Below are 12,864 nucleotides of genomic sequence, written 5' to 3'. Positions count from 1 at the left end.
AAATGAAGTGGAAATCCCTTAGTGAAACATGAGCCCTAGAAATAGGTTCCTTTAAAACATGCCGTCACAGACTTCTCAGTTTAATGGGGATTATGTATCCCTCGTGCATAGGAAAAAGATGTAAATAGTTTGATAAGTTCTGTACTCCAGCTTAATAAGAAATGGTAAGTTGGAGGAAGGATGCTAACATGCTTAGGAGATGATCAGGAAAATGTATTAAGGTCCATAAAGTGCTTATTTCCCTTTTTCTGAGCACTTAAGATATGCAGGGAGTGGGGGTGGTCACTGATTCTTCACAACCTTATGAAGTTAGTAGGATTATTGTCATTCAATGGATAACTGATAGGCAGAGAGAAAAAAATGACTTAAAGTCACAGTGGGTCCCAGAATACTGAATCCATTCCAGGTTTTATCACAAGTGACTTAACCCCTCTAAGCCTCAGTTTCCTCTTTTGTAAAATGGGAAATATTGATGTCAGACCTGCATGACTCCTGGTGATTCATACCCTACCTACTTTAAAAGTTTTTCACGGAGGGAGATTAAAAGGGATAATGCACATGAAAGTGTTTTGGGGAAATTAAAAGCCTGGATCAATGTAAGGGATTATTGAGGTCGTTGTTGCTCAGCCTAGTGCAAATTGGTGGCAAACACGTCTAGCTTTTACCCATCTCCACTCTCCTTTATAATATTAACAGAACTCTGATTCTATTTCAGGAGACCATGTACCTCCTTAGAAATATTCTCACCCCAGATTCTCTTGTAGCCACATGTAGCCAAGTGACCATTTGCAGCCAGTTAGATGTAAGCTAAAGTCTACTGAGCAGAGTTTCCAGAAGAGTTATCATTTTGCTGATAGAGACCGACTCCACTGCAGTATGGTTTTTATCCTCTGCAATTCCTCCTGCTTGGCATGCAGACTTGATGCTTAGAGACAAGATATCCATCTTGCAACCATAGAGACAAAAGTTCTATATTCAGAATGTCAGAGCAGAAGGCAAGAAGGGGCCTAAGTCCTTGAGTATTTGCTTGAGAAGTTGCACGAGGTCTAGATCATCCATCTGATTCTTGTTCCCTAAGAAAAATAAAGCTATATTTGCTTAATCCATTGTGGTCAGGTTTCTATTCCATGCAGCCAGGCACAATCCTAGTTGACAGCAGGTGTTAACTACTGTCATGAGAGAAGGGTCAAAATGCCTTCTTAGGCTCTTTACTACAATTTTTCCTTCAGCATCATTAAAGAATGCAATGCAGTATGACATAGCAGGAAGAGTCAGATACTTTAGAAGTGAGTTTTAGGCCTGGAGAAGCCTAGGTGTGAATGCTGCAACTGTTATTAACTAGCTGTGTCACCCAAAACAGGATCTTAACTGTAAAATGACAACAGCAATCTCCATTCCACAATGAGTTCTACATGAAAAGGGCGTGGTGCATATTAAGTGCTCAACAAGTGGTTATGGTGCTTTAGATGGGGGCAGAGGAGGCCCTAACAGTATTTCAAGGTTCTGATCTGGACTCAAGGGTCATGCATCCTTAGTGAAGACATGTGTTTTCTGGTTATTTGGTCAAACCCTATTTTGATGGGATACTCTAGAACAGTAAAAATCAGCTGTTAAGCTACCAAGTCAGAACTTTAAAATCTAAATTAGCGTCAGGAACTTCAGAGGCTGTGTGGCATAGGACTAAGAGTTCTGACTTTGGGGCCAGATACCTCTAGGTGTGAATTCTGGTGCCACCACTTTCTACTTACATAACCTGGGTGGATTACACCATCACTTTGAGGTTGGATTTCTTCCTTACCTCACAGAGGTTGTCAAGAGCCTCCAATGAGATAACATACATGAATATGCTTAACCTGCACAAATATTACTGATATGAATGTTTGTATTCTCCACTCTGGTACAGTGGTGAGCCCAGTGCTGGTAGGGGAGGGGGATATTGCAGAGGAGGGAAGAGTTTGTTGTGGCCATAAATTGAATTTCAAATACACAGAATCACTGGTCTGCAAAGGACCACAGTTGGAGGTTGTTTCGGTCAATGCTAGCCTTGAAGCAGAAGCTTCCCAGGTGGCATGGTGATAAACAATCCATCTACCAATGCAGGAGACACGAGAGACACAGGTTTGATCCCACAGTAGAGAAGATCCCCTGGAGGAGGAAATGGCAACCCACTCCAGTATTCTTGCCTGGACAATTCCATGGACAGAAGAGTCAGCAGGCTATAGCCCATAGTGTTGCAAAGAGTCAGATATGACTGAACACAGCTTTGAAGCAAACCTAACCATTTGACTTGTGAGGTGGCAGCTGCCTGCTGGGCGGCAGCTCTCGGGAGGATGGGGGTGGTGGTAGAAGAGGGGTTCAAAGCCTGACACTGCTCCTTGGCCCTTCTCCACTGTAGCCATCACCCCGAGGGTCCAGTATGGCTAAAAATATACTTTGCCTCCAACACAGCTCAATATATTTGGGGCTGAGGAGGGGCTGGAGGAGGCGAGAGCCTAGCTGAACACTGCCTGTTGGTAATAAAGGCCCCAGGAAGGCACACAGCTCCTCTGCAGAGGCCCCCAACCTTTTAGGCACTAGGGACTGGTTTCACGGAAGACAATTTTTCGACAGACTAGAGAGGGGTAGTTTCCAGATGATTCAAGCACATTGCATTTATTCTGCACTTTATTTCTATTATTATTACATCGGCTCCACCTCAGATCGTCAGGCATTAGATCCTGGAGGTTGGGGACCCCCGCTCTAGAGGAGAGACATGCCCCCTTCCTGGGTCAGTGGCTGCTCTTCTCTGTCTTTCCAGCTACCCCTCTTCTAGCCAAGACATCTCAGGAACTTATTACCAGGGTCAAGCCCATCCTGTTCTTAGGGCCCTGCATTGGCGGCACTTGGATTTAAATATAGATGTTTGTATAAAGCAGGGGGAGGGAGAGCCAAGAAGCCAGGGCTGCTCCTGTAGCACTCACTGCTGGTGTAGCCCTGGGTATGCACAGTTGGGTGTCCCCAACATAGGCAAAGGGAAAGAGCACTATTTTGGAGTCAGAGGGGCCTGAGATCAAGTCTTATAACCTGCTAACTCTGAGACAGTCATACAACTCTGTGTGTGCTCAGTTGCTCAGTAGTGTCCGACTCTTTTGTGACCCTATGGACTGTAGTTTGCCAGGCTCCTCTGTCCATGGGATTTTCCAGGCAAGAATACTGGAGTGGGTTGCCATTTCCTCCTCCAGGGGACTTCCTGACCCAGGGATTAAACCCCCATCTCCTGTGCCTTTTGCATTGCCAGACGGATTCTTTACCACTGAGCCACCTGGGAAGCCCCTAGTCATATAACCTTACTGATCCTTAGTTTCCTTGAACTTTTTGTGAAATAGTCATTTTAAAAAGCAATAATAACAGATGAAATTTATAATAATTATAGCTAACATTTACTGACTACTTAATATGTGCCAGACTCTGCCCTAAGCTTTTTACATGTAGTATTTCGTCCCATTTTCCCAGTAACCCTATGGGGTAGGCATTCTGTTGTCTCCAGTACTCCCTATCTATTTTATAGATGAGGAAACTGAGGCACATAGAGTTAAAGTAAGCTACCCATGGTCACACAGAGAGTAAAAATAATGTGTAACAAATGAAAAGTGTTTGGCATGTGGTGTGATTCACTCAGTGGTAGCGATCCCAGGGAGATATGCCCATATTAATAGAGAAGCTTTTTCCTTTCTTCCTACCTTTTCCGCATCTGCAATAATGAGACACCCGCCATCTCACACTAGCCCTGGAAGGTGAGCAGTATCAGTACAGATGAGCATATCTGTCAAAAAAACAAAACCAATCTAATACCTCAAACACAGAGAACTGAATACAGGGACCTCATCATGTGCTGTTGCTCAGAGAGCTGAACTGGCAGTCAGAGTAGCAAACAGGAAACTGGTACCGTTTCAGGCCTCTGGCTGGATCAAGAAACAGCCAGCCAGAAGCTGGGACCCGTGAGGAAGAAGCTGCTGAGAGTGAGCACTGCAGACAAGATTCAGCGGGACTGCAGGTGGCAGATGCCCTGGCTTCCCTTCTCTCTCATCCAATTTTCTTCTAGGACCATGCATCACCCAGACCTAACTGGAAGTTGGGGGATGTAATTTCTTAAAACTTAAAGCAGAACTGAGGAAGGGAGAGAACAGACAAACATTAGCCATTGAGAAGAACACATGTGACCTATTTGAGGCAACAGAACTAATCAGGTGTGTATCCAGGACTTGAGTCCTATCTTTTTATGCTCCTGTAATGCTTCCCAGTCTCTTGACTTGTCCAGCAAAAGATTATCTCAACTCTTTATTCTATTCATTATATATATATTTTCTAAAGCTTCCCCACTCTTTTCAAGGCTTCAACCCTACCCAAATCCTCTTTCTGCAGTTGACCTGGTTCCCATATCTTCATATGGCCTCCAGACCATGTGACAACTATTTGACTTTGACTGTGTGGATCACAATAAACTGTGGGAAATTCTTCAAGAGATGGGAATACCAGACCACCTGATCTGCCTCTTGAGAAATTTCTATGCAGGTCAGGAAGCAACAGTTAGAACTGGACATGGAACAACAGACTGGTTCCAAATAGGACAAGGAGTGCGTCAAGGCTGTATATTGTAACCCTGTTTATTTAACTTATATGCAGAGTACATCATGAGAAACGCTGGACTGGAAGAAACACAAGTTGGAATCAAGATTGCCGGGAGAAATATCAATCACCTCAGATATGCAGATGACACCACCCTTATGGCAGAAAGTAAAGGGGAACTAAAAAGCCTCTTGATAAAGGTGAGAGTGGAGAGTGAAAAAGTTGGCTTAAAGCTCAACATTGAGAAAATGAAGATCATGGCATCCGGTCCCATCACTTCATGGGAAACAGATGGGGAAACAGTGGAAACAGTGTCAGACTTTATTTTTCCGGGCTCCAAAATCACTGCAGATGGTGACTGCAGCCATGAAATTAAGAGACGCTTACTCCTTGGAAGGAAAGTTATGACCAACCTAGATAGCATATTGAAAAGCAGAGACATTACTTTGCCAACAAAGGTCCATCTAGTCAAGGCTATGGTTTTTCCTGTGGTCATGTATGGATGTGAGAGTTGGACTGTGAAGAAGGCTGAGTGCCGAAGAATTGATGCTTTTGAACTGTGGTGTTGGAGAAGAGTCTTGAGAGTCCCCTGGACTGCAAGGAGATCCAACCAGTCCATTCTGAAGGAGATCAGCCCTGGGATTTCTTTGGAAGGAATGATGCTAAAGCTGAAGCTCCAGTACTTAGGCCACCTCATGCAAAGAGTTGACTCATTGGAAAAGACTCTGATGCTGGGAGGGACTGGGGGCAGGAGGAGAAGGGGACAACAGAGGATGAGATGGCTGGATGGAATCACTGACCCGATGGACGTGAGTCTGAGTGAACTCCGGGAGTTGGTGATGGACAGGGAGGCCTGGCATGCTGTGATTCATGGGGTCGCAAAGAGTCGGACACGACTGAGCGACTGATCTGATCTAATCTGATGTTTACTCCTTTTCTGCATTCAATCTTAGTGTCTTCTCCCAATCTGAAAAAGAGTGCCCCATCCACCCCACATTGGTCAGGGTTCAACTGGGGAAGCTGAAACTCTGTGACTGTTATGGAATAAAAGATGTTCAGTTCAGTTCAGTTCAGTCACTCAGTCATGTTTGACTCTTCGCAACCCTATGGACCACAGCATGCCAGGCCTCCCTGTCCAACGCCAACTCCTGGAGTTCATTCAAACTCATCTCCATTGATTTGGTGATTCCATCCAACCATCTCATCCTCTGTCATCCCCTTCTCCTCCCACCTTCAATCTTTCCCAGCATCACGGTCTTTTCAAATGAGTCAGCTCTTCAAATCCGGTGGCCAAATTATTGGACTTTCAGCTTCAACATCAGTCCTTCCAATGAACACTCATGACTCATCTCCTTAGGATGGACTTGTTGGCTCTCCTTGCAGTCCAAAGGACTCTCAAGAGTTTTCTCCAACACCACAGTTCAAAACCATCAATTCTTCAGTGCTCAGCTTTCTTTATGGTCCAACTCTCACATCCATACATGACCACTGGAAAAACCATAATCTTGACGAGATGGACCTTTGTTGGCAAAGTAATGTCTCTGCTTTTTAATATTCTGTCTAGGTTGGTCATAACTTTCCTTCCAAGGAGTAGTTCAGTTCAGTTCAGTCTCTCAGTCGTGTCCAACTCTTTGCGACCCATGAATCACAGCATGCCAGGCCTCCCTGTCCATCACCAACTTCCAGAGTTCACCCACACTCACGTCCATCGAGTCAGTGATGCCATCCAGCCATCTTATCCTCTGTCGTCCCCTTCTCCTCCTGCCCCCAGTCCCTCCCAGCATCAGGGTCTTTTCCAATGAGTCAACTCTTCGCATGAGGTGGCCTAAGTACTGGAGCTTCAGCTTTAGCATCATTCCCTCCAAAGAAATCCCAGGGCTGATCTCCTTCAGAATGGACTGGTTGGATCTCCTTGCAGTCCAAGGGACTCTCAAGACTCTTCTCCAACACCACAGTTCAAAAGCATCAATTCTTCAGCGCTCAGCCTTCTTCACAGTCCAACTCTCACATCCATACATGACCACAGGAAAAACCATAGCCTTGACTAGATGGACCTTTGTTGGCAAAGTAATGTCTCTGCTTTTCAATATGCTATCTAGGTTGGTCATAACTTTCCCTCCAAGGAGTAAGCGTCTCTTAATTTCATGGCTGCAGTCACCATCTGCAGTGATTTTGGAGCCCCCCAAAATAAAGTATGACACTGTTTCCACTGTTTCCCCATCTATTTCCCATGAAGTGATGGGACCGGATGCCATGATCTTCGTTTTCTGAATGTTGAGCTTTAAGCCAACTATTTCAGCTTGTCCTTCATCCAGTCCAGCATTTCTCATGATGTACTCTGCATAAAAGTTAAATAAGCAGGGTGACAATAAACAGCCTTGATGTACTCCTTTTACTATTTGGAACCAGTCTGTTGTTCCATGTCCAGTTCTAACTGTCGCTTCCTGACCTGCATACAGATTTCTCAAGAGGCGGGTCAGGTGGTCTGGTATTCCTATCTCTTTCAGAATTTTCCATAGTTTATTGTGATCCACACAGTCAAAGGCTTTGCCATAGTCCATAAAGCAGAAATAGATGTTTTCCTGGAACTCTCTTGCTTTTTTTGATGATCCAGCAGATGTTGGCAATTTGATCTCTGGTTCCTCTGCCTTTTCTAAATCCAGCTTGAACATCTGGAAGTTCATGGTTCACTATTACTGAAGCTTCACTTGGAGAATTTTGAGCATTACTTTTCTAGTGTGTGAGATGAGTGCAATTGTGCGGTAGTTTGAGCATTCTTTGGCATTGCCTTTCTTTGGGATTGGAATGAAAACTGACCTTTTCCAGTCCTCTGGCCACTGTGAGTTTTCCAAATTTGCTGGCATATTGAGTGCAGCACTTTCACAGCATCGTCTTTCAGGATTTGAAATAGCTCAACTGGAATTCCATCACCTCCACTAGCTTTGTTCGTAGTGATGCTTCCTAAGACCCACTTGACTTCACATTCCAGGATGTCTGGCTCTAGGTGAATGATTACACCATCATGATTATCTGGGTCATGAAGATCTTTTTTGTACAGTTCTTCTGTGTAAAAGTTGTACAATTTGTACAAATTGTAGTATATCCATACAAAAATGGTCTATATTGTGAGTGTGTGTATATACATGTGTGTATATACACATACATACATACATACAATGGAATATTGTGTACATGCTCAGTCATGTCTGACTCTTTGAGATTCCATGGACTGTAGCCCACCAGGATCCTCTGTTCGTGGGATTTTCCAGCCAAGAATACTGGAGTGAGTTGCCATTTCCTCCCCCAGGGGATCTTCCTGACCCAGGAATCAAACCTGCATCTCCTGCATTGGCAGGCAGACTCTTTACCACTGAGCCACTGAGCCACCTGGGAAACTGACACTGGAATATTACTCAGCCATGAAAAAGAATGAAATTTTGCCATTTGCAGCAACATGGATGAACATAGAGGGCATTATGCTAAGAGAAATAAGTCAGAGGACAAAAAGTATTGTATGATATCATATATGTAGAATCTTAAAAAATACAACAAACTAATAAATATAATGAAAAAGAAGCAGATTCATGGATTTAGAGAACAAACTAGTGGTTGTCAGTGAAGAGAGCGGAAGGAGGAAGAGAGTGAGGTATACACTATCAGAAAACTATCAGGTATGAAATAAGCTACAAGGATATGCAACACGGGGAATATAGCCAATATTTTATCATAATTATAAATGGAATATAACGTTTAAAAATTGTGACCCTCTATACTGTACACCTATAACTTATATAATATTATACAGCAACTACACTTCAATTTTTAAAAAAGAGCCCAGTGTTCTGAATTCCTGCCTGTGTGTCTCACTACCTTTTCTCTCATCCTCATAACATCTGAGGGTCACATGCAGGGAGGGGGAAATAAGAAAGGAAGATGGAGCTGGCCAGGAAGGACAGACATCTAGAGTCCTGCCTAGAGCTCACATCCTGGGAAATCAGAGTTCCTTCTCTGAGGCCAGCCAGGCACTGTAGTCTAGAAGCAGGAAGCTCCATTCATTTGAGAAACACTTATGGAGCACCTACTGTGTATGATGCCACATATCCTCATTAAACACCTCCTGAGAGCCTCATGCTAGCAGTGAGCAGTGAAACAGACAGATATGATCTATATGGTGGGACTTAAGTTGGGGAGACACTGATCAGATTTAATTTTTCAAAATTTAAACTGGCTGCCTCGCCTAGAATGGATCATAGGTATGAGTCTCCCTATTTTCACATATAAGGAAATTGGGACTTAGAAGGATTGAAAATCTTCTTCCAAGGAGATTTATGGACATGGGTGGGGGCGGGATTTATGGACATGTGTGCGGGTGGGAGGAAGGAGAGGGTGGGTGAATGGAGAGAGTAGCATGGAAACATATACACTACCATATGTAAAATAGATGGCCAATGGGAACTTGCTGTATGACTCAGGGAACTCAAACTGGGGCTCTGCAATAATCTAGAGGGTGCTAAGGGGTAGGAAGAGGGAAGGAGGGTCAAGAGGAAGGGGACATATGTATCCCTATGGCTGATTCATGTTGATGTATGGCAGAAACAACACAATATTGTAAAGCAATTATTCTTCAATGAAAAATAAATACTTTAAAAAAAAAAAAAGTCTTGTTCCAGCTAGAGACTCTGAGACTCTGATTCTTGGCCAACCCCACAACCTACACTGGCTGTAATCTACGCTCTGTTCATGAAAGTGTCTCTTTCTATTCATGTTATTCACGCAGGAGTAGGGAGGTGGTGGGAGGGCCAGGGAGGGAGAGAGAGGAGGTGATGGAAATGACGTGCCCTCAGGGTCAGGATGTGCTCGGCTCACACTTCAAGTCGCTCCACTGTGATACCCTCTTTTTGAGCCTGGTCGAGGGGCCAGCCGCTCCCAAGGGCTCTGGTCAGAGAAACTGCCGGCTGCTGCTGCCCAACAAAGATGTCTCGTTGCATCTTGTTCCTATCGATTACCCACCAAAGTGTCTCTCATTGTTAGGCATTCCCCAGGGGCAACCAGAGAAAAGGAGTCCTTTCTCCTTTTTTTTTTGCTTTTAATGACATCCAATCCTACCCAGTGATCTATGCCCTCTTCCTAGAGGCAGCAGGGGGAAGGGAAAGGAGAGAATGAAAACACAGAGGTAGTGAGGACGGGGGTAGACAGACACACAAGTGAGAGATGGAGAGAGACAAAGGGAGAGACAGAGACAGAGAGAGAGATGGAGAGAGACTGAAACAGGTACGCAGATGGAGAGGCAGCAGAGACTCAGAGGCTGGGAGAGAGAGATGGAAATAAAGACCAACGAGTCTATTTTGACTCTTTGTGCTAAGACACCCTATATGGGAGAGACAGAGGCAGACCCAGAATGAGAGGGCGAGAAAGGAGATAAAACAACAGCAGGACAGAGGCAGGCAGAAACGAAGTGTCAGAGAAATAAAGACGAGATGACGAGAGAGAAGGAGAGAAAGAGAAAGAGAGGGAGGAGGAAGGCAGGAAAGGGAACATCAGCACTAGAGGTCCAGGGGCTAAAAGGACTCATGAGGGACCCACATGGAGCCCCAGACAGCCTGGGAATACAACTCCCGTCCCCAAGTGTACAGGGATGGGTTATTCTGCTATTTCACCTGTGAACTGTGTTAATCCCTGCCCCCCACAACTGGAAATGAGAGCTTCTGAGGGGCAGCCAGACCCTGCCCCACACTTTGGTCTGGGTACCACGACCAGAGCAGGCTTTGGATTTGGGGACTGTCATGCTCCAGGACTCAGCACTCACCTTTCCCAGACTTTCTCTCTCCTTCAGCTTTGTGACTCCAAGATAACACTGAAGCCCAGACCTCCACATCCAGGACAACTCCGAGCTCTGCACACCAATGTCCCAATGTACCATTCCCCCAGGTCCCACTGCCTCACACCAGCCTCTGGTGCCTTCAACACAGACACAGCTCAGCAAATTCCCATCTCCTCTCCACCCTGCTCCTTCTCCTGGGTACTTGGCTTCCTGACCCTTCATCCTAGCCAGAAACCTGGGGATCATCTCCGCTTTACCCCACATCATGCATATTGCCCTCTGGACCTTATCTCCTCAACACTTTTTAACTTCTCCCCACCTTCATCTCTGCACCTGAAATGAAAGACAACGATAGGACCTACCCAGTGGGTTGTTAGGATAATTAAATGAGCTAATATATGCAAAGCACTTGTAACAGTGAATTCCTGGCCTAGAGCAAATCCTCAGTAAATATCTGCCAGGAGGTGGTAGTCACAGAAGCTGTTCCTTCCTGTCCATCCCACTGCCTCTGGCCCTCCTGGGGCCCAGCATCTGCTCACAACCTCAGCATTTCCAGACTGAGCTCTACCTCTAGGCACATAGATTCCAATCCATCCCCCACAGCCACCAAGATGACCTCCCAACAGGACAACTCTCTTCCAGCCTCCGCCACAAAAGCATTCAGGGAGCCCAACTGAACACAGGATGGGGTTCAAGCACCTCTGTTGACACAAAGGGGCCTCTGTGTTCTGGACTCATCTACGTCTCTCCTCTTGGTCTCTGCCACACCCTATCCCTCCTCCTAAAGATACATCTGTGCACACCAAGCTGTTCTCAGCCTCCTTGCTATCGTCCCTGCTATTCCTTCTTCCTGGGACACCATTCCTCCTCCCAGGGCCCCAAACGCTCCATTTCTTAAGTGTCTACCAGTACCACCAGTTTTATGTATGTGTATCATTTCTAATCTTCCCAAGATAGGCATGGTCACCTGCCCCGTACAAAAGGAAGGGAGGCTCCATGGCTTAAGACACACAGTTGTAAAAGGCAGAGCCTGGACTTAACCCCAGGGCCCTCTGCTCCCACGTCTGCATATAAGTTAAATAAGCAGGGTGACAATACATAGCCTTGATGTATTCCTTTCCCAGTTTTGAACCAATCTGTTGTTCATGTCTGGTTCTAACGGTTGCTTCTTGACCTGCATACAGGTGTCTCAGCAGGCAGACAAGGTGGTCTGGTCTTCCCAACTCTTGAAGAATGTTCCATACTTTGTTGTCACCGTCACAGGCTTTAGCGTAGTCAATGAAGCAGAAGTAGATGTTTTTCTGGAATTCCTTTGCTTTTTCCATGATCTAACAGATACTGGCAATTTGATCTCTGGTTCCTCTGCCTTTTCTAAATCCAGCTTGCACATCTGGAAGTTCTCAGTATGATGAATACTATGTGTATGTATAAACAAAGACTGTATGGTTTATTATAATTTTAATTTTAGACTACGAAATACATATACAATTTTTGACATTCATAATCGAAGGTTATTATTGAGGTATTTTGGAGAGAATCACATTAATGCTTTGCTATAAAAAAAAAAAACCATATAAAATTTTAAAGACAAGCCAGATGGGTTTTTATGCTTTAGCTATGATGAAGTAAGAGTGCAAGAACTATAAGGAGGTGATGTGGTGTAACGGAAAGAGCACTGTTATCAGAAATATGTGATCTGAACCCCAACCCAGGTCTGAAATGTACTAGCAGTGTGATGCTGGGAAAGTTATATACCCTCTCTACTTCCAATTCCTCCTCACAAATCAGGGACCTTGCTACCAAACTCTTAGGGTCCTTGAGAACACTGACTGGCATCACTGAGACACATCAAATCATTCCACTCCTCTGTTAGAAGACCTCCAAGTAAAGGCCATAGTCCGCCATGCCAGCAAGGCCCAGTGTGATCTCCCGCATCAGCTGTTCTGTGCCACTGCACATCAGGCCTCCTCTTCTGCTCCCTACCATTCTCCCCTCGAGCCCCCTCCAGGGACAGCAGCTTCCTTACTGTCTTTCAAATGCTCCACCCAGGCTCCCACACCAGGGCTGACACCTGCTGTTGCCTCTGCCTGGGAGCCCTTCCCCTGCTGGCTTTAAGATGCACCTCGCACCTTCAAGTCTTTGCTAAAGACTCCTTTTCTCTGACCTCCCTTTTTAAAACTGCAACCCCTCTTTCCAGCATGACCTATCCCCGCTCCTGCTTCTTCTCTATTATTCACACTCCCTTTAATTGAGTCTATAATTAACTTATTTCTTTTACTTATTGTCTGTCCCTCTCCATCAGAACACAGTCTTTGTGAAGGCATGGATTTGTATCTGTTTAGTTCACTGCGGTATCTCCGCATCTGAAACACAGAGTAAGCAACTCAAGAGATATTTAAGGAATGAACATATGAATGAATGAGTACACGAAAGCACCT

The sequence above is a fragment of the Bubalus kerabau genome, chromosome 6 (assembly GCF_029407905.1).
Source record: "Bubalus kerabau isolate K-KA32 ecotype Philippines breed swamp buffalo chromosome 6, PCC_UOA_SB_1v2, whole genome shotgun sequence".
In the NCBI taxonomy this organism is placed as follows: Eukaryota; Metazoa; Chordata; class Mammalia; order Artiodactyla; family Bovidae; genus Bubalus; species Bubalus kerabau.
This window is presented reverse-complemented; position numbering follows the sequence as displayed.